The following is a 22,494-nucleotide window of genomic DNA, read 5'->3' as shown; positions in this document are numbered from 1 at the left end:
CAAAACAAAACAAAAACAGAGCAATACTATGGTACATTCTTGGTTGGAAACCAGTAAACTATGGAACTGTTCACCACAGCTTTGCTAAAATAAATTGGGCCAAGTGGAATTGGACCACAGGCTTCTGCCACAGTGTCCGAAACCAGACTTCTGTTTTTCCTTTTAAATCTGATATTTCAGTTAATTATTTATTGTTGCAGGATAAATTAACACAGAAGTTAGTAATTTAAAGCAATATATACTTATTTCCTTACACAAGAATGACTTATTGTCTATAGTCCAAGTTTTCTTACGAGTTTGTAGTTAAGATCTTGCATGGATCTGCAATAGTCCCAATCTCAGTCAAAGGCTGATATATATATATAAATATTTATATTTATCATACACTTCAAAAAACACATAAAAGTTTGAAAATGCATATAATACAGAGTTCAGAAAAGAATCTGGCAAATTATCTAAAAATTACACCAATAATAATAATGATTACTAACTTTTATTTAGTCTTTTTTACATGGCGGGTGCATTAGGCTATTCTTGAAATTGCTGCGAAGAAGTAATTTATAAGAGAAGTGGTTTAATTGGCTCATGGTCCTGCAGCTGTACAGAAAGCTTAGTGTCAGCATCTACTTCTGGGGAGGCCTCAAAAAGCTTTTATTCACGGTGCAATGCAAAGCATGAGCAGGCACTTCACATGGCTAAAACAGAACTAAGAGAGAGTAGGGTGAGGGTGGGAGTGTGTTACACTCTTAACCAGATCTCACCAGTTCTCACTATTACAAGGACGGGACCAAGCCATGAGAAATCTTCACCCATGACTCAAACACCTCCCACCAGACCACACCCCCAACATTGAGGATACATTGCAATATAAGATTTATGCAGGGACACATATCCAAACTATATCATTCTGTCCCTGGTGTCCACAAAATCTCATGTCCTTCTTACATTGCAAAATACAATCATGTTTTTTCAAAAGTTCCCCAAATTGTTAACTTGTTTCAGCATTAACTCAAAAGTCCACAGTCCAAAGTTTCATCTAAAACAAGGCAAGACTTCCACCAATGAGCTTGTAAGATCAAAAACAAGTTATTTACTTCCAAGACACAATGAAACTGTTAACCCAAAATATCTGCAATAGGTCTCAGTCAATTTGGAAAGTTTATTTTGCCAAGGCTACAGATCCACCCTGGCATTAAGAAGTCCTGACAACCTGTGCCCAAGGTGGTCATGAGTACAGTGTGCTTTTATACATTTCAGGGAGCTATGACACATCAATCAATACGTGTAGGATGTACATTAGTTTGATCCAGAAGAGCAAGACAACTCGAAGTGGGAGCTTTCAGGCTAGAAGTAGACAAGAGACAATAGGTTGCAGTCTTTTGAGTTGTTGTTCAGCCTTCCACTGATTTCAAAATTTAGTCTGGCTCAGTAAATGTGCATCTTTACATAAACGATAGGGCAGAGGAAGCAATCAGATATGTATTTGTCTCAGGTGAACCTTAGAGGGATAACTTTTGAGTACTGTCTGTTATTTGTCCACAAGGAATTTCCTGTGGGCAAAATGTGAGGACTTCCAAGCCTCCTTCACTTTTGCATTCTGTGTGCCTGAAGGCTTAACACTATAATGTGGAAGCTGCCAAGGGTTACATTTTGTACTCTCTGGAGCTGGAGCAGCATCTCAAGCTGTACCTAGACACCTTCGAGCTGAAGCTGGAGCCAGAGTGGCCAGGATGTGGAAAGCAGTGTCCCGAGGTTGCACAGTGCAGTAGGGCCCTGGGCCTGGCCCATGAAATCTTTCTTCCTTCTTAAGCCTCTGGACCTGTGATAGGACCTGTGAAGGGCACTGAAATTCCTTCAAGGCTTTTTCCCATTTTCTGAATATTAACACTTGGCTCTCTTTCAGTTATGCTAATTTTTCTATCAAGTAGTTGTTCCACAACCTGATTGAATTCCTCTCCCTAAACAGCTCTTTCTTCCTCTGTCATATGCCCAGGCTGTGAAATGTCCAAACTTTTACTCTCTGCTTTTCTTTTAAATAGATATTTCAACTTTAAGTCATTTATTTGCTCCTGCATCTCAGCATAGGCTGTTAGAAGCAGTGAGGCACATTTGAATGCTTTGCTGCTTAGAAATTTCTTCCACAGGATACTCTAAATTATGTCTCTCAAGTTCAAACTTTCACAGAGCCCTAAGGCGTGAATGGAATGTAACCAAGCCCCTTGCTAAGGCATCACACATGTGACCTTTTCTCCATTCTTAATAAATTTCTCATTTTTATCTGAGACCTCAGAAGCCTGGCCTTCACTGTCCATATCACTATCACCATTTTGGTTACAGCCATTTAACCAGTCTCTAAAAGTTCCAAACTTTCCCTCAACTTTCTTTCTTCATCTGAGCCCTCCAAAGACTTCCACCCTCTGTCCATTACCAAGTTCCAAAGTTACTTCCATATTTTCAAGTATTTTTATAGTAATGCCCCACTGTTCGGTACTAATCTTCTCTATTAGACAGTTCTTGCAGTTGCTATAAATACCTGATACTCAGTAATTTATAGGAAAAGAAGTTTGAGTGGCAGGCTGTACAGGAAGGATAGTGCTGGGATCTTCTTCTAGCAAGGCCTCAGGAAGCTTTTACTCATGGTAGAAGGTAAAGCAGGAACAGGCGCTTCACATGGTAAAAACAGTAGGAAGAGAGGGGAATGGGGAGGTGCCACACATTGTTAATCAAATCTCACAAAGACTTACTTTTGCAAGGACAGCACAAAGCCATGAGGAATATGACCCCATGACCCAAACACCTTCTGTCAGGCCCCACCTCCAACATTGAGAATTACATTTCAGCATGAGATTTAAGTGGGGGCAAATACCCAAACTATATTAGCAGGCATAAAAGCTATGGCTCGCTATTTAAAATATTACCATTCATGATTCAGATAGTGACCATCAAATATAAGTATTTATATGTTCAATATGGGATACTTCAGTTTTCAAAAAAGTTAACTAATTTCTCATGGTCACACAACTATTAATAAGTGGCTCACACCTGTAATCCCAGCACTCTGGGAAGTTGAGGAGGGCTGATCATTTGAGGCCAGGAGTTCAAGATCAACCTGGGCAACATGGCAAAACTCCGTCTCTACTAAAAATTAAAAAATTAGCCAGGCATGCTGACACGCACCTGTAATCCCAGCTACCTGGGAGGCTGAAGGACGAGAATTGCTTGAACTCAGGAGGTGGGTGTTGCAGTGTGTTGAGATTGTGCCACTGCACTCCAGCTTTGGTGACAGAGTGAGACTCAATCTAAAAAAAAGAAAAAATAGCTTCTGGTATTTTCACTCTTAATAATATATTTGTCTGTGCATTCTAATTTGTGTACTTTGTATTTATAGCACTTCCATAAGCCTGTGTTCTTCATGGTTGTTTTATTTACAGTTAACATTTTTATGTACTTAGGATATACAGAGATATTAAGGAATAAATATGTATTAAAATTAGAAAAACAGATATTTAGGTATGACCAGTCTAGTTGGCAATTCCCCTTTAAATCATATAAATTTATATGTCTAGATTAGAGTATTATAAGCCCCCTGGTGAAGAAATATTCCATGTTGCTCACTGTTTACCACAATATGCATAAAGAAAATCCCAAGTATTTTGTTGTTGTGAAAATAAATACAAGAGACTGATGGGAATATCAATGACTCTAAGATTTTTCATATATAACTTGAAGAATTAAGAAACCATATAATTAGATGTAAAAATTTGGGAGACCAGTAGATTTTCTTGGTGAATGTATATCAAATATCCATTTTTATTAAGGTGGTTTGGGAATTTAAGAAAAAATAGTCCGTGAGGGAATTCTTAATTATTATGCAATAATTTGCTATTGTGGCAAATTACACTGAGCTTGATGAGAATAATTTGGTAGAATGATGAGAAAACTTTGGTTCAACTGAGGTCAAGAGGAAATGAGAGAAGTAAAGTTAGTTGTAATAGGTTTAAAAAATAATTATGAAGCAATTAACTATATAATGGAGTATAGATTGAAGCAATAGCTACAGAGGGATATTGAGATAAGAGAGATTGTAACTAAAAAAGGAAGATATTATGTACTGTGTGTATGCTGATAGAAATAATCCAGTAGGTAGATTAACATTAATGATAAAACAAAGAGAAGCAAGGAATGCTCTTGGGATACGCTTAAGGAGAAAAGAGGAAGATGAGGTTGGGGTTTATGCAAAAGTAAAACCCAGCTGCCATCTTTTCTAAGAAAATGGGTATTAGAGTGCATGTTTACAGATGCAAATATAATAATATATTTTTGGAGAGAAATGGTAGAATCCCTTCTTATTAAATATATTTTTTACTTGAAAATAGATAACACCTTTATTACTTGTGATTTAAGAAAGGAGGGTAGATAAAGTTTAAAGAGAGAGAGGAGTTTGTATAAGAGTAAATATATATTCTGTAAATGTCTTAAAATTGATGGATCAAATAGAATTGGTGTCTATTTGATGTTGGTGGTCATGAATTCAAAGTAAGAAAAGTCATCAAGGTTGTCATTTTTTTTCCAGCTGTGTTTAGCTTTCCTAGAGAAGTTTGAGAGTAGACAGAAAATGGGATTTAGAAATGATGCTGTTTTTCCAGGCCAGAATAATAGAGAATAAGGATGAATATAGTAATAATTCATGTAGGCTGCATGAGGAAATAAGTGAGGATATAAGGGGGCTGTACAACGCTGGAAACAAAGTCGATAGTTGAAAATTGCAAGTGGACAAATGGGAGAAAAAAGAGTTTTCAATGGACTCGTCAGAGATCATAATTAAAGAAAATGCTTTTATTTGTAAAAGGAATCATAAGTTACAAGCAAATGCAGGTATGATAGAGGGCAAGACCAAAAGACAGAGGAGGTCAGTTTTCCAAGAGGACAGATTATGGAAAAGTTATTTTACTTATACTTAAAATAACAAGATTTATAGTTTGAATACTGAATATTGAATTTGAATCCATTATCTTTAAACCTTATGGATTTTAGAGGGAAGGGAAAAACAATGATTTGGAGGAACGAAGAGGACACCTTTTCCAAAGTCAGGGCCAATAGTTAGAAGACTTTATGGCTGAAGGATGAGTTGCTTAGTGGAAAGCCAGGTTTTAATTAGACATGTTTTAAAAAGTTCACAGAAGAGGTTGAGGATATAGGAGATGACAGGCTGTGAATTTCAGAGGGCATAGTGGAAACTTTGGGGGTCTGGAAAGATGTTAGGATTGGAGACAGATTAGCATATGTGGAAGTCTAGGGAAGGCAGTTTATTTGGTAATCCTGATGGGACATTTCTGATGATATTTTAAGCAGATTGGGTTGGTATTGGTGTGGGTATTATGGAAATTGACTTGTTTCCTGACACACTGAGATCTGTAGCTCCTTATAACATCATGAAATGAATTTTTTAAAAATTTTCTTTAAGTCATGTGTTATTTAATTGAGGGTATAGATTATATAGATAAAAACACACATATCCACATGTCAAAGTAGGCAGATAATAAACAAGTAGATACATTTTAACTGCACATCAACAAAATGTTAATACTGTGGTTACACAAGAAAGGAATTATTCAAATCCACACATATCCCTCCATCTCCATAACCTAATGGCTTCCATGTAAACATATTCTTTTTCTGAGACTACCTGGCCATTTCTAAGTGATGAAATGGTATTAGTTCTTCCCTTCTTTAAATTTTTCATCCTCACTGCAGCTAGATAAATAATTTTGAAGCAAACATATGATCATTTGGTATTTACTTATTAAAAGATCTCCATGGTATCCCATTTTCTTTTAAGACCAAAAAGATATTTATTTAAACACAATTTGAAAATTTATGCAAAAGTGTGCACTAAGTTCTCAATCCTCCTCTCTGTTTCCACTCCCGCTCCCTCTCACTATGAAAATGTTGTACTTGTGGTTACTTCTGCATTTCTTACCTTCCTTCTTCATCAAGTTAACATATTCATATCCACACCCAAGGCCACTAACCCAGTTCCAAAGGGATAACTTTCTTGTCTTCCCTGAATGCATCAATACACTAACAGATGCTTGTATCATGGCAATTGTCTCTTATTCATGGCACTTGCTAATTTTGCAATGTTACATTAACTTGAATAGCTATATGAGCAATATTAATCTTTTTCACTAGACTCTAAACTCTAAGGTGACTTCCAGGTTATGCCTCTCTTTATCATTATTTAAGCAGGTCACAGGCATCAATCTTGCTTACAGTTACTCAAATCAATTAGTTGACAAATTAATCTTTTTCTTTTCTTAAATATATCTGAAAATGCATTCAGTAAAACCCAAAGATCAGACTAAAAAAACAGACAGAACTAGGGTATGTGTCCATGATGAGTGTTCAAGAGCAAAAAAAAAAAAATTAGAAAGCCCTACAATAATTTCTTCTTACCTTGAAGAAGAAGGAAGGTAAGAAATGCAGAAGTAACCACAAGTACAACATTCTCATAGTGAGAGGGAGCAGGTGTGGAAAGAGAGAGGAAGCTTGAGAACTTAGTGCACACTTTTGCATGAATTTTTAAGTTGTGTTTAAAGAAATATCTTTTTTTGTTTTAAAAAAGCCCTGCAATGGAATAGAGAAAAGAGATCAGAGAAGGTGATTTTAGGAATAAAATGATGGTTTCCGTATTTGAAACATAGATAATAAAAAGAAAATAGAATAATAAGAATAATATGAATTCTACTGTGAATTCTCCTTTTCTTTTCCACGAGTAAATAAACCCTAGCTTTGCCTTCCTCATATTTCACATTTTCAATGTGCGCTGCATATTGAAGGAAACAACCTGCTTAGTCTGGTCTTGAAGGTTGCCTGTTTAGTGACCAGAAAATTCACTTTTAGAAGAAACTTTATGTGCCAGTGATTTAGAACCATTCTGCTTTAAATGGAGCACTTGAAATGGCCCTGAAGAATGCCATCCAAAGTGCAGCATTAGGGGGCATACCAGCCACAGTGAAAGGTCATGCTTTGCTTTCCATTCACAATTCCCTTTGTTGCATGTGTTTCTGATTTTTTTTTTTCCTAAAACTCCGTAGCACACTCAGTTTGGAGCTCTTCTAGTACATCAAAATATGCCAACATAACACAATTATTTGAGGAAATTTGAAATTATTTGGGGTAAAGATATACTCGGAAGAGACAGTGCTCTCTCTTGTCGTTCTAAGATTAAATTCATCCCCTACAAAACCCCTTATTTGTTATTTAATCAAGCTTTTATAATCTTGTGACAGAGAGCGAGATCAGGACTCTATACAACATTAATTTGCAGGCATTAGTTTGTATGTTTCCAGAATATCTTTCTTTCTTGGAAATGCACAGATATTCTTGTAAAGGATGATTGAAGTACATGTTTGATTTTATGAATGTTGGATGATTTGTATTTATTCACAGCAGGAGTTGCACAAAGATGTGGCATTGCTGTTGTCTTCTGTATATCCCCTATATTGCCTGATGAACATTATTTTGTATTTATTGATATATTTACATATTCGCTTACCATAAGCTTCCTGGCTTTTTCTTTATTCTTGAATAATGCACACTTCTTTCTATTTTCAAAGGGAGTTTTAGATTTATTTGGTTTGGGGTATGCTATTTTAAATTTAAGATAAAATATATAATAGTTCTAGGTAGATTGAAATCAGATTGAATTGTAAGTTATTAAAATTGGTGGTAATTAAAATAGAAGTGGATTGCTTAAATCAAATAACAGAGTATGAAATAAAAATATAAATCTCATTGCTTATGATATACTTGTAGGGGGTTGAGTGATTTCAGCTCTCTAAATCTTTATATCTCTAAATCAAATTGTATTATCCTACATTTCATGTCAATACCAACAGTCTGTACATATGCCAGTGTTCATTTATATATCTGGCTGACCTGTGGCTTGAAATGATATTAACCATTGTGGCCAACATGTAAATTAAAGCAGGTTGAAACATCTAAGAATTCTGGTCAGTTATCAAGCAATTAGTTCATTTATAATTTTTGTGTTTTATCAAAGATAGATAGATAGATACTATTTTTCTTTCTTTATATCGAGAATTTCTCTTCATTTTCTTCTATTTCACGAAATGTCTTGTGGCTATGCATATTTAACCATAGCGTTTAGCAAGTACTTACTCAAAATATTTGATAACCATACTGTTGAGGTCAACCCTGGGAGAGTCTTAACACGCATTGTTGGAGTGGAATCCTTGATGTGCAGGAGATGTTCATACTAGCCAGAGAGTGCTGATTTTGCACAACTCTTTCCAATTCTGTTCCTAGTGACTTCATGTTAGTGTCTTGAAGTCAGTTCTGAAAGAACTATTTACACTAAGAAAATTAATAAAATCTATGAATTGGTATACAAATATGTATATGTGTATTTTAAACTATATACCATCATTTCAAGTTTCGGGATCACATTATTAAGAAAGAAATGCCTAGCTTTTATATGAAAATTTGGCAAGGCTGTGTATTTACATATTATATACCAGTGGCATGCACATTAATTTTTCTTTTGAATTTTCACCAATATTAGCTCTATGGACAACAACAAATAAGAGGTTGTTTTCGGGTTATCATGAAAGCTCTCTAGTCTTCAGACTGTGAATAGAGTTGAGAGTTAATGGATCAGTTCTTGTCATTCTATTTGTATAATTACTCAAATGTATGCAAAAGTATTCATCCATTATTCCATGGTGTGTAGCCATATTACCACCATAAACATCAAGTGCAAGCATCCAATTGTGCTTCCAAAGCGTGTGCTTCAGTTTGTATTTTATTACATATAACCACAAATGATAACTTCATGAATTGTGATGTTATTACATGACATGATTACTAACATCCCATTTTCCATGGATATAAAGGCCAACATTGCACTTATGGGTGTAACCAAGTCAATCACGAATTTCCATCTTTGTGAATCTAGGTACTGAAACTAATCTAGGTATCAATTCTGTATCTGTTAAGGTTAAGTGGTGAGGAGAAACCATGAGGTAATTTGAATACAGAATCTTTAATATAAAGAATAATTGTCAGGGGATTGGAGAATGGTGAATTGGCTAATAAGAGTTAAAGCGAGCATTAAATAACACAGAAAAAGCAGGTATAGAAATTAGCTAGTGCTCATGAGGCTGGAATAAAAGGACCTAAGAAAGAGACTTCTTCACCATGTCAAGACTGGAATTGAGATCTTTTTGGAGGAGTCATATCCTCAAATCACAAGATGCCACATAAGATACGGAGGGGACTCAGTGGTATGGCTTGCTACATTTTTTTTCTAGGTTGTAAGAGAAACTCATCCACGGAAAGGGGATGTGCCTTAAAACTCACTTTACTAGAACATGGATGAAGCTGGAAACCATCATTCTGAGCAAACTATCGCAAGGACAGAAAACCAAACACCGCATGTTCTCACTCATAGGTGAGAACTGAGCAATGAGAACACTTGGACACAGGGTGGGGAACATCACACACCAGGACCTGTTGTGGGGTGGGGGGAGCCGGGAGGGATAGTATTGAGGGATATACCTAATGTAATTGACAAGTTGATGGGTGCAGCACACCAACGTGGCACATGTATACATATTAACAAACCCGCACGTTGTGCACATGTACCCTAGAACTTAAAAAAAAAACAAAACAAAACAAAACAAAAAAAACAAACCTCACTTTGCTGTCCCTTGTATGAATGCTGGGGAGCCTGTTTGTGTGAAGGTGCCTCATCTGTGGCATTCCACTGCAAAGCTTCCAAGAGAGATGACAGGGAGATTTGCAGGCTGATGAGTGTTTCATCCTGCTGCTATCAGAAGGAAGCAGATAATGGGGGCATATCTGCAGGCGCTGGATGCTTGAGAAAATACACTGTGCTGAAGTCAGGTGCTGGAGAAAGCTGTGCTCTTCAGGAAACTAGCAGGAAAGAACCTATGCACTTTGCATAAGCCAAGTTTTGTAGGAAGTGTGCATTGCAGGCACCTAGAGGTAGAGAAAACTGTGTAGATTAAAGAGCCAAGTGCTGGAAAAAGCACACTCCTTAGAAATCTGGAAAGTGAGACACAGTGGCATCAGGAAGAAAAATCCCCCTCCTCCTCTGGTGTCTCTTGAGCACCCTCTACCAACATGGCTTAACATGGTGTCAGCTAGCAAAGGAACCATATTTATGAAACCTACCTCTATTATCCTAGAACAGTCAAAACAGCTGATTTTGAAGATGAAAGTTAATTCATTTATACATTTGTATTGTGTTATAAATTGTAAGAATCTCTAAAAATAAAAGTAACTTGTCACTTGTTGAATTGTTTTTATTGAGAAGACAGTTCATAGAAAAACATCACAGTAATTCTTTAAGTATTTGACGTATGAAATAATTAGATGTGTTTTCTTTACTCCTACTTTGTGTTATAAAATGGCCTTAAGATGAGAATAAAAAATGCTCTCTGCCTAAATTCAACAGATTTAAATATTTTGTCAATATGTTTTAGAAGGTACAAAAGAATAGACAGCAGTGGGAATATGTGTGTCTTTAGGAGAGGACCACCAAGTTTATTTTTGAAAGAAAAGTGAAGAATGACAAAATAGTAGTGTAATAGATGTTAAACAAAGTGTGACTGTCATCTGGTCATGGACTTTGGTATTGTGATGTTGCAGTGAAATGTGAATTTTCTGGGTTACTGTTTATTACTAAATGTGGGCTAGGTACCAAAAGACAAGAATGAAACATGACAAAGAATATTCTTAAAATATAATAGGAAATTATTAAAAGCATATCAGCTTTTTCTTCCTGAAAAACACATAATAAGTAATCATCTCTGTCTTCTATTTTGTCCCAGGTTTCAAGTTATATTTTGTTATATAATAAAGCACTGTGGCCCAAACAACATCCCTATTGTATCAGCCGGCAGCCATTGTTCAACCAGAGGAGCAAAACCACTTGGCTATATATTATTTATTTTTGTTGCAGGAAATCAGCCTCATACAACAGGAGGTTGTTAAAAAGCCTTTATAATGCTTTCTGTATCCACATATGATGTGTAATCTTGAAGTTGCAGGGTAAGCAGTTGATAGATGTGAAGGGGGAATATCAAAGGCAGGCTGCAATGATTAAATAAACTGGAACCCTAAACTGAAACCAGCCAGCCATTCTTCTTGCTTTTGACTTTGGTATTAAGAGTATCTTGCAGAAGCAGGGGCCTTGTGTCAGAAAACTAAACCTTTCCAAGGAGTCAGAAATGCTGAAGGAAAACACAAGAATAGGTAGAACAGCTGCACATCCGGCTACTGCTTCAAGACATTGAAATGAGTCATCAGATCAACAAACACGTGTGTGTGTGTCTCTGTGTGTGTGTGACTTACACAGAGAACACACACACACACTCGAGAGGGGAGAGAGAGAGAGAGAAAGAGAGAGATATTAAATGGTTGCTACCTTCCATTTACCCTGCAAATCTCCCAAGAATCTTCTCCCAGCAACCTTCTAATGTGTCCAAATTAGAAACACACAAGATAGGAACTTCTCAAAAGTTTAGCTCAGTCTAGTTAAGATGACACATAACACTTAACATGTGTTTTACATAACAGTAATCTTTAAAAACCAGACTATCAAATATGGTGCTTTAGTCCTTTTTCACACTTCTGTAAAGAACTGCATGAGTCTGGGTAATTTATAAAGGAAAGATTAATTGACTCACATTTTAGCCTGGCTGGGGAGGCCTCAGGAAATTTACCATCATGGCAGAAGGTGAAGGGGAAGCAAGGCACCTTCTTCACAAGGCAGCAAGGAGAATGATCACAAGAGAAACTACACAACACTTATAAAGCCATCAGATCTCATGAGAATTCACTCACTATCATGAGAATAGAATGGGGGAAAATGTACCCATGATCCAATTATCTCGACTTATTCTCTTCCTTCATACTTGGAGATTATGGGGACACAAAGTCAAGATTTGACTTTCATGGGGACACAAAGCCTCCTCATTCTGCCCCAGCCCCTCCCAAATCTCATGTGTCTTTCACATTTCAAAACCAATCCTGCCTTCCCAACTGTCCCCCAAAATCTTAATTCATTCCAGCCTTAACCCCGAAGTTCAAGTCCAAAAGTCTCATCTGAGACAAGACCCTTCCACCTAGGAACCTATAAAATCAAAAGCAAATTAGTTACTTCCAAGACACAATGCAGGTACAAGCATTGGGTAAATATTCCTGTTCCAAATGGGAGGAATTAGCCAAAATAAAGGGGCTACAGGTCCCATGTGATTCTGAAATCCATTTGGGGAGTCATGAAATTGTAAATATCCAAAATGATCTCCTTTGACTCCGTGTCTCACATTCAGATCATGCTGATGCAAGAGATGAGCACCTCAGGACCTTGGGCAGCTCCAACCCTGTGGCTTTGCAGGGTACAATGTCCCTCCCAGCTGCTTTCACTGCTGGTGTTCAGTGTCTGTGGCTTTTCCAGGTGGAAAGCTGTCAGTAGATCTACTATTCTGGGTTCTGGAGAACAGTGGCCCTCTTCCCACAGCTCCAGTAGGCAGTGCTCCAGTGAGTACTATGTGTGGGTGCTTCAGTCCCACATTTCCCTTTTGCCCTGTTCTAGCAGAAATTCTCCATGAGGGCTCCAACCCTGACGGTTTCTGCCTAGATATCCAGAAATTTCCATACAACTTCTGAAATCTAGGTGTAGATTTCCAAAGCTCAATTCTTGTCTTCCATGTACTGGCAGGACCAACACCACACAAACTACCAAGACTTGGGGCTTGCACCCCACTGAAGCAATGGCCCAAACTGTACCTTGGCTCTTTTTAGCCATGACTGCAGCTGGAGTAGGTAGGACACAGAAAACCAAGTCCCTAGGCTGCACAGAGCAGCAGAGTCCAGGCCCATGAAACCATTTTTACCTCCTAGGCCTCAGGCTTGTGAGAGGAGGGACTGCTGAGAAGGTCTCTGACATGCCTTGATGTTTTCCCCATTGTCTTGGTGATTAACATTCTGTTCCTCATTATCTAGGCAAAGTCCTGCAGCTGGCTTGAATTTCTCCCCAGAAAATTGTTTTTTCTTTTCTACCACATCATCCCACTGCAAATTTTTCAAACTTTTGTTCTCTGATTCCCTTTTAAACATAAGTTCCAATTTCAAACAATTTCTTTGTGAATATATAAAACTGAATGCTTTTAAGAGCACCTAGGTTACCTCTTGATTGCTTTGCTGCTTAGAAATTTTCTCTGCCAGATACCCTAAATTATCTTTCTCAAGTCCAAGTTCCACAGATCTCTAGGGCAGGGTCAAAATGCCACCAGTGTCTTTGCAAAAGCATAGCAAGAGTCACCTTTATTCCAGTTCCCAACAAGTCCCTCATCTCCATCTGAGGCCACCTAGGCCATTCATTGTCCATATCACTATCAGCATTTTGGTCAAAGTCGTTCAACAAGTCTCAATGAAGTTCCAAATGTTTTCATATCTTCCTGTCTTCTGAGCCCTCCAAGTTTCTGTGAAGTTTCAGACTTTCCCACATTTTTTTTTTTTGTCTTCTTCTGAGCCCTCCAAACTATTTCAACCTCTGTCTGTTACCCAGTTCCAATATCACTTCCATATTTATGGGTATCTTAATAGCAGTACCCCACTTTCTGTGGTATCAATTTACTGTATTAGCCTGTTTACACACTGCTATAAAGAATGATCTGAGACTGGGTATATAAAGGAAATAAGTTTAATTGACCCACAGTTTAGCATGTCTGGGGGTGGGGGATCAGGAAATTTACAATCATGATAGAAGGCATAGGGGAAGGGAACAACCTTCACAAGGCATCAGGAAGGAGAATGACCACAGGACCAACTAGCAAACACTTATAAAGCCATCAGATCTCGTGAGAACTCACTATCATGAGAACAGCATGGGGGAAACTGCCCCCATGATCTAATTACCTCCACCAGGTCTCTCCCTCAACAAATAGGGATTTGGGGGATTTGGCAGATTCTTGGGATTAAAATTCAAGATGAGATTTGAGTGAAGACACAAAGCCTAACCATAGTATATGGAATTTTGGTGCCATCAGAAAATTGACTTTTAAAAACTACACATATTTATTTTTTTAATTGACAAACAATTGCTGGGTCTATTCACTGGGTAAATAAATGTGATGTTTTGATATATGTATATATCATAGAGAGTTGACTTTTGCTTATTCATTGATCAAATGTTCACCTGTTAATATGTAGTTTTTAATATAGTTTTATTGCTGTCAGAATTAGCATTTAAGCTCTCCTTCACAGGAAACTGCTACAGGGAGCATAACTGATTCATAGCCCCAGTTGCTTTTCTTTTGGAGTAACCATAATTTCGTTTCAAGGCCATGTATAACCTGGCTTGCTCTCAACCAATAACTAAGCCCAATGTGGATACTAGTGCCAGCCCATTAGGATGGGATTCAGAACTTCTAAATTGAGCAATGTTAACTCAGGGAGTGCTTGTTTGCCTAGCTGAAACTTTCTTAGAAATGTGTTGCAGTCTAATATTCTTACCCAATAATTCCCTTTCTGTCCCTTTCACTGGTAACAGAACAGTATCATAAGCTGTTGTTTCTCCCTGCATACTCTTCTTTCTTTTATCCTTTGCAGGTAATCCCTCAAAATAATCTATTACACATCAAATTCCTTTCTGTGCTTTTTAAATTACGCTAACTAGTGATTTTACTCAATAAATATTTAAATGTGTATAATGGCATTTTTGTAGAATACAAAAACCAAACAGGGAAACTCAACAAGCTTACATTCCATTGTGGGACAAAACGTATATAGAAGTGATCAATATATACAAGATAATATTTTATCCTGTATCTTTCATAGAAAGTTTGTCATGAATACTTCTTAGAATTTTAAATTTGAAGAGTTCCAGTTACCTAATATGTATGTACCTAAATACTTGTGATATAGGAAGAGGGTCATTAAAGGACTTCATAGGAAAAATAATTGTATACTATATTGTATGAAAATATTGTAATTGTATTAAATTCTGAAATAAATTGTATTAAATTCTGAAAGACAAATGTTGAAAATATTTTAGATTCATAAGACAATATAGAAAAACATAATTAAAAACACACTTGTAGTACAGAAAAAAATGAATGTTAGTCTTGCTGTGATTTTTCACAAAATTTTGCAAAGTCATAAAAATAACTTCACAGCTGATGTTAAGAAAGCAATCAGTAAAAATTCGTTGTTGCATTAAACATTATTGATATTCTCAAATGTATTCCTACACTTGATCTTAGCCAAAAGGCTGAGAAGCAATCAAATGTATTCCTTTATATTTACATACGTTCTGAATTGTTGACTACATCATCTCCTTCTAGGTTTTAGAATGTGTCTAACTCAGTCAGGGTATCATTTGTTCATTAATAGTTCGAGTACAACACCAACGTCATTAAATCGTGCTTCTCCTGCAAAAATCTTGCTTCTCCTGCAAAAAATCTTGCTTCACATTGCAACCTATTCACATTATCAGAATTTGAAAGATATCAAAAAATAAATGAGACTAAGCAAAAAAGATTTGACCTTACAAGTGGGGCTAAAAGATTAAATTACTAGAGAAGAGATGTTTGCTTTAGAGAATGTAATAAAAACTCAGTTCATCAGTGTGTTGTTTCATTTTTTACCTTTATTTACTCATCTATTATATGGATCATATATTAAATAGAAGGCTAGTTATAGATAACTATAACTGTAGTATATGCACATTTTATGACAAAGTGTGATGCAAAATAAAAATATTTTCTCTAAATAAGCAAATATATTCATTTACAATTTTTTAACATTTCAAATATACATTGTGAAAATTTTACAAAATACAGAAAAAAATTAAAGAATGTAAAACTGTCTAAAAATTCTATCCTTGATAAATAATTGTTATTGATATATTGATATAAACTATAACATGTTGCAAATAACTTTCTATGTAACTAAATATTTTCTGAAACGTAATTATAATAGGTAAAATATTTCAGAAAATATATTATGGATGTAAGACTGATATGAGATAAACATTCAATTATGATCATTTCATACTTTTTTTTTTTTAAAGTTTTGGCACTTTAGTCCTGTGATTTATGTGTGGAGGATGGGCATGGGGGATAAGAAATGGAACTTTGTATGCTAAATATTTAGTTGTCTAATCATTTATATAATAATTCATTTTATCCTCAATGATAACATTTCCTACTTTAGTAATATATAAAGATAGATTTACATGTTTTTGTCTATTTTAAAAATTATCTTAAGACAATTATTTTGACAGTATTAAAACCTTTTCCTTATGGAAGTTTTATAGTACTTTTTTATAGTTGATAATGTGAATCATTCTATTTTTTTCAACAATATCTTGGCTACCTTTTTATATATAAGCTCCAGGAACATTTTACAATTATGTAATCTGTTATAGATTCTGTTAATCATTCACTATAATTTATAAATTGATTTAAAATAATGAACATTTTTAATATATTTATTTTTCAAATCAGGATATTTGTGTGTTTCTTTACTTATCAGATTGTTATTTATTCACTTCAGTAAAATTTTAGTTTTCTTTATCCTGATCAAGAACCTTTCCTACTAATTGTATTTCTATTTATTTTACATTTTTTCATTGTTTCATACTTTTAAAAAAATATCATATTTAAACAGATATTTACTGTAATATTGGAATAACTGATTTGGGAATACTTGGTTACATACTCGCGATCATCTTGGGTTCTTCAATTTTCTTTTTGTATTTTATTTTCTCTAGAATAACTCTAAAATCATTTGCAAATTATAATGATTTTTATTTCCTATACACACACACATAAACACACACATTTCTTTCACAGTATGTATAAATACTTGTGTATGTTTTTATCTCTCTATCATTATACATACAATTTTGTCATGTATTGCATTCAGCTATAATTTCCAGAAAAAGTGATAATTGTGAGAATGATTATTTTTGATATAATTCAGATATTACTGAGATTCCTTAATGTTTCTTCATTAAATAAAATGTTCTCTACTGGCTTAAAAGAGAGCTTTAAATCATTTATGGGATTTACATTAATCTTTAAAGAATTCATTTTAAACAAAAATGAATACTGAATTATTTCTAAAACATTATAACTTCTATAATTTCTGTGATATTCCCAATTGCCTATTGATAAGATAATTTGTATTATTTTGTGATTTAAAGGTTTACTTTCTTTGTCTCCTAGATTTGTTGGTCTGCTTATTTATTTATAATTTAACTCCAGTAATAATTTTATTCAAATGACCCACAAAAACATAAATGGTACTTATGTTGGTGATAATTTTTTCTCATCTGTCATCTCTTCCAAGTTTCATATCTCATCTTAAAATTCTTTTTTGTCTCCCATTATATATCTATTTGATTGCTATACAAAGTTAGAATATAATTTTCACAGTACATGAGATCTCTTTCTTAATTTTAAATAATTCGTTTTCAAGTTGATTTTATAATGCCATTACTTCCTTCTGTATTCTGAATGTTTTCATATTTTCTCTTCACTTCTTCCATCTTTCTTTCTTTCTTCTTTTCTTTCTTTCTTTCTTTCTTTCTTTCTTTTTCTTTCTTTCTTTCTTTCTTTCTTTCTTTCTTTCTTTCTTTCTTTCTTTCTTTCTTCTTTCTTTCCTTTCTTTCTTTCTTTTCCTTCTTTCTTTCTTTTCTTTCTTTCTTTCAATACATAATATTTCTACATATATATCTATGTCATATATGATATCTATATGTGATATTTTTTTACATGCATTCATCATGTAAGGATCACGTCAGGGTATTTTGGGAGTATTCATCACCTCACATATTTATCATTTCTGTGTGTTGGGAACAGTTCAGTCCTCTCTTCTAGTTTTGATATACATATACATTATTTTTAACTATAGTCAATCTACTCTGCTATCAAATATTGGAAATCATTCCTTCTATCCAGCTGCATGTTTGTACCTATTAACCAACTTCTCTGTATCCCCTCCATCCCCACCCACACAATCATTCCAGCTTCTGTTATCTACCGTTGCCCTCCCTAATTCTATGAGATCAACATTTTTAGCTGCCACTTAGGAGTGATAGCGAGCTATATTTGTCTTTCTGTGCTTGTCTTATTTTATTAATATGATGAGCTCCAGTACCATCCATACTGTAGCAAATAAGATGATTTCTCTTTTTTTATGCTCAGAGTATTCCATTGTGTATATATGTCAGATTTTCTTTATTCATTCATCAACTGATAGGCACATAGACTGATATAGGTTGATTCCGTATTTTTCATATTGTGACTAATGTGGCAATAGATATGAGAGTGCAGGTATCCCTTTATGGAATGTTTTATTTTATTTTATTTTTTGAATAAATATCCAGTGGTGGCATTGTTGGGTCATATGTTACCTCTAGTATTAGTATTTTGAGAAATCTCTATATTTTTTCCATAGTGGTTATACTGATTTACATTCCCATCAATGATGTATGAGAGTTCCCTCTTATCTGGATCCTCTGTTATTTCTGTTTTTTTTTAACCGCCATACTAACTGAGATGAGATGATATCACATTGTGGTTTTGACTCAGCATTTTTGAGATGATTAGTGATGTTGAACATTCTTTCTTATACCTGTTGGTCATGTGTAGATCTTGTTTTGAGAAATGTTTATTCATGTCCTTTGGCCACTTTTTATTGGATATCTTGTGGGGTTTTTTTTGTATGGGTTGTTTGAATTACTTATATATTCTGGATATTAGTCTCTTGTCAGATGAATAGTTTGCAAATGTGTTCTCCCATTCAACAAGTTGTGTCTTAATTGTATTGACAGTGATCTTGGCTATGCAGAAGATTTTTAGTTCAATACAGTCCCATTTGTCTATTTTTTGTTTTTGTTGCCTGTGCTTCTGAGGCCTAAGCTATAAAATCTTTATCTAGACCAATGCCCTGAAGTGTTTTTCATATGCTTTCTTCTAGAATTTTTATGGTTTTGAGTCATATGTATAAGTCTTTAATCCATGTTGAGTTTATTTTTGTATATGGTGAGAAATAGAGGTCCAGTTTTAGTCTTCCACATCTGATTATCCAATTTTTCCAGAACCAATTATTGAAAAGGGTGCCCTTTCCCCAATGTATGTTAGCCCAGAACTAGAAAATTTAGACAACTACTAATTAAGAAGGTTGAAGAGGAATCAGTCATCCCTAGAGGAGATAAATTGTTATATGTTGGCCTAATTATAAGTGAGCATTCAACTTGTTGCAGAACTATTTTTTATTTACTAAAAACTGATTGACTTAATCATTATTTTAAAACAATTCCTTCTCACACTTCTGAGTGGCTTGAGCTTTCAAGCGAAAGTTAATTATTATGTGATTCACAACTATCAATCATTTTACAAATAATGATCCTAGTATTTCTCAGCAATAGATCAGCTTACTGACCACAGCAGGCATATGAAAAATGACAAATTGAAGTGTTATATTTTGTAAAAAGACCTGAATATCAAGCAGAGATTAATGTCTTTGAGAAAAGTTGAGAATAATAATTTTTACACAATGTGATTCATCAATTTAGCAACCAGAAATGGGCAATTACTTTGATTGGCAATATATAAGATAGTGAAGTAATGAAAAAAATTAAGAAGTGCTTATATAAAAAAGTAATTTCACACAGTTAGAGTAACTAAGTCTTCGGTAGTTTCAATAACCTTAGAGACAGCATTTACTTTTCTTGGTTAAGATGCCTGTTTTCACTTTACCCTTCAAAGTGGTAGCTGTGTGACAACAATAATTTATATTGCTTCATAATAATATCTGATCCATAGATTTGCTGAAGAGATTACGGGAGATGTGTATGGCAAACACTTACTAAGGTCCTCAATGAACGGCAGTTGTTATTACCATACACCTCAGACTTAATCACAGTTCACCCTCTGCCTCATATGTGGTCTGATGATGCTGAAGATAGGGAAGGATAGAACATTGAGAACATAAGGGACTTTAGAGATAATCATTTGAACCTCTCTATTTTGTCGGAAAATAAACTAAGATTTAAAATAAATACAGTATATTTAGGAAATTGTGTTTTTTTTTATACATTTACTAAATTATGTTAAAAATCTATAGACAATGTAGATTATTTCTCAAGAAAATTAATGATAAGACGTTTAAAAATCATCGCACGAGAGAAACTGATGTGTTCCACAGCTTATTAAATTCATCATCATTCAGCCAGAGTTAGTAGGTCTAGGTAAATTAAGAATTTTTGGTAATATCTAAGAATGTTTTAATGCATTTTGCAATTTGGCAAATTGTTAAAAATTATAAGAAAAGAGAGAGACATCTTCTCCTTTCTTAATAAAGAAAAATATTAGTTCTGACTTTACCCTATATTGCTTGTGGGCATACGTTTAATTTAGTTGAATTGAACTGAAATAGCCATAGAATATAAAGTAACCAAAACTGTTTCCACAAGGGAAAAAAATTCTAGAAGGTAAAGGGAAACTAACTCTACCATATATTTTAATAAATAGTATAATTAAGAATTATATGAATATATGCTATTCTTAATTTATTTATGTATTCATTTTTGAAATCTACATGGTGACTATAACGTTAATTTTATGTCAGTGTGGCTGGATCATGGTGACAAGATATTTTATTACATGTTATTCTCGATGTGCCTGTGAAGGTGTTTTGTGGAAGAGATTCATATCTTACTTGGTGAATTTTGAGTATAACAGATTGCCTTCATAATGTGCGTGGACCTCATCTGAACAGTTGAAGTCCTTAATAGAACAAAGATCCCACCCTTCCCTTGGAACAAGAAAGAATTCTGCCAGTAAACTGCCTTTGAACCCCCACTGCAGCTCATCCTGGGTCTCCAGCCTAGTGTCCTACTCCACAGTTTTACTTTCGAACTTTCACAATCATGGGAGCCAATTCCTTAAAATCAATCTTAATTTTCCTCTCTCTCTTTCTATGCAGACATACACACACACACACACTCTCTCTCTCTCTCTCTCACACACACACACACACACACACACACACACCCGTTGTTCCTGTTTCTTGGGAATATCCTGACTAAAACACGGCTAATATTTTTTCATTGAATCTTAGCAAATAGGAACGGGTGGCTGTAATGATAGTAAAAAAAATATCGTATTAAAGCATTATCTAAACACAAAATCAAAGTCATGCAAACAAAGGATAATGAGAAATTAAATACAATAAATACCCTAGTCTGTGTTTCTTACTGTGTAGTTTGTGGATTGCAACTGAAAAGCATCTAAATAGGTTTCATTTTGATTCATAGACATAAAAGATAATTTTCCTGTTGTTTTAAAGGTGATATATCATCCCGTGTGACCTCATTTGTGTTACTTGTTACAGTTAAAAATTTAAACTGTTTTAATTTTGTACAATTGTAATGAGAGCAGTGTTATAAAATACGCCATATTTGTAGTATGATAGTTATCAGGGAGGAGCTATACCAAAGCTTATTTGTGAAGCAGGAAGGGGGAGCAGTTGAATTGGCCTAACTTACATACCAAGAGTGACTGAACAAGTCTTTTTATTTTTCCCTATACGCCTCTCACCTGTTCAACACTGAGCAGATTTGGAGTGTAAGATATTAATGGTAGACAGATTGCAGTTATCCTGGCTTATAGTTTCATTCAACTCTTTCTAATTGGAACCCCCGGATTGGGTTTCTCACAAACCATATCCTGTACAACACTGCTCTGATAGATAAATAAGTAGAAAAAAGTGAAAACAACAAAGGCAGAATGGGTTTTTAGGAGAGAAGTTGAGAGAATACGATATCCACATAGCCTGAAGTTCATTACCGTGATGGAGACTGTGAAGAGGTGATAATGCTCCTTGTTCTTCCTGGCAGACAGATTTAGACAGGTCCTAAAGGCCAGAAGGTAGATTTAAAATTAAATGGCAAACAGTTACAACCAGTACAAACGCAGTGTTTACTACAGCTCTCTCCATAGAATGTTGATAAGAAATGTACCTGTAACCTGATTCTCCGAAAAGTACTGAACTGGGGAGAGAAAAATCAGAATAAGCAGGTAGGTAAGTTTAATGAACAAGGAGCTCTGAAACTCAAGGAAGGAGCAGTCAGGCAAACCAGCACCCAGAGGGCGTTCTCAGGAAATCTAGGTCAGTTCTTAGGTAGAATTTAGAATCAGAGGGCCGCTGGAAACAGGTTATGATATCATTGTTTCTAGCATAGATGACAGTTACACAAATACAGCCAAGTTTGTGCTCAAATTATTTTAAGGACGTGAACATTCTTTTTAAATCTCCCTTGCAGAGTTATTTTACTACAAGAAATTTTGTATTTCTGTGAATTTCACAGTATTTGCTGGTCTCTTTCCCAACTGTAGGTGTTAGGGGTGTTTAACATTAGCACCTCAG

General features: G+C 35.0%; 1 long non-coding RNA gene across 1 annotated transcript; it reads right to left on the bottom strand.

Annotated features, from left to right (window-relative positions):
- Positions 1-3,183: 3,183 nt before the first annotated feature.
- On the bottom strand, positions 3,184-22,198 carry LOC126943898 (uncharacterized). Its single transcript, XR_007721884.1, has 3 exons — positions 22,088-22,198; positions 21,915-21,981; positions 3,184-3,299 (listed from the first exon to the last, which is right to left on the bottom strand). It is a non-coding gene; the product is annotated as an uncharacterized LOC126943898 (long non-coding RNA).
- Positions 22,199-22,494: the final 296 nt, after the last annotated feature.

The sequence above is a fragment of the Macaca thibetana genome, chromosome 1 (genome assembly GCF_024542745.1).
Source record: "Macaca thibetana thibetana isolate TM-01 chromosome 1, ASM2454274v1, whole genome shotgun sequence".
Taxonomy (NCBI): domain Eukaryota; kingdom Metazoa; phylum Chordata; class Mammalia; order Primates; family Cercopithecidae; genus Macaca; species Macaca thibetana.
Note: the sequence above shows the minus strand (reverse complement) of the source record. Positions and strands in the feature narration are given on the sequence as shown.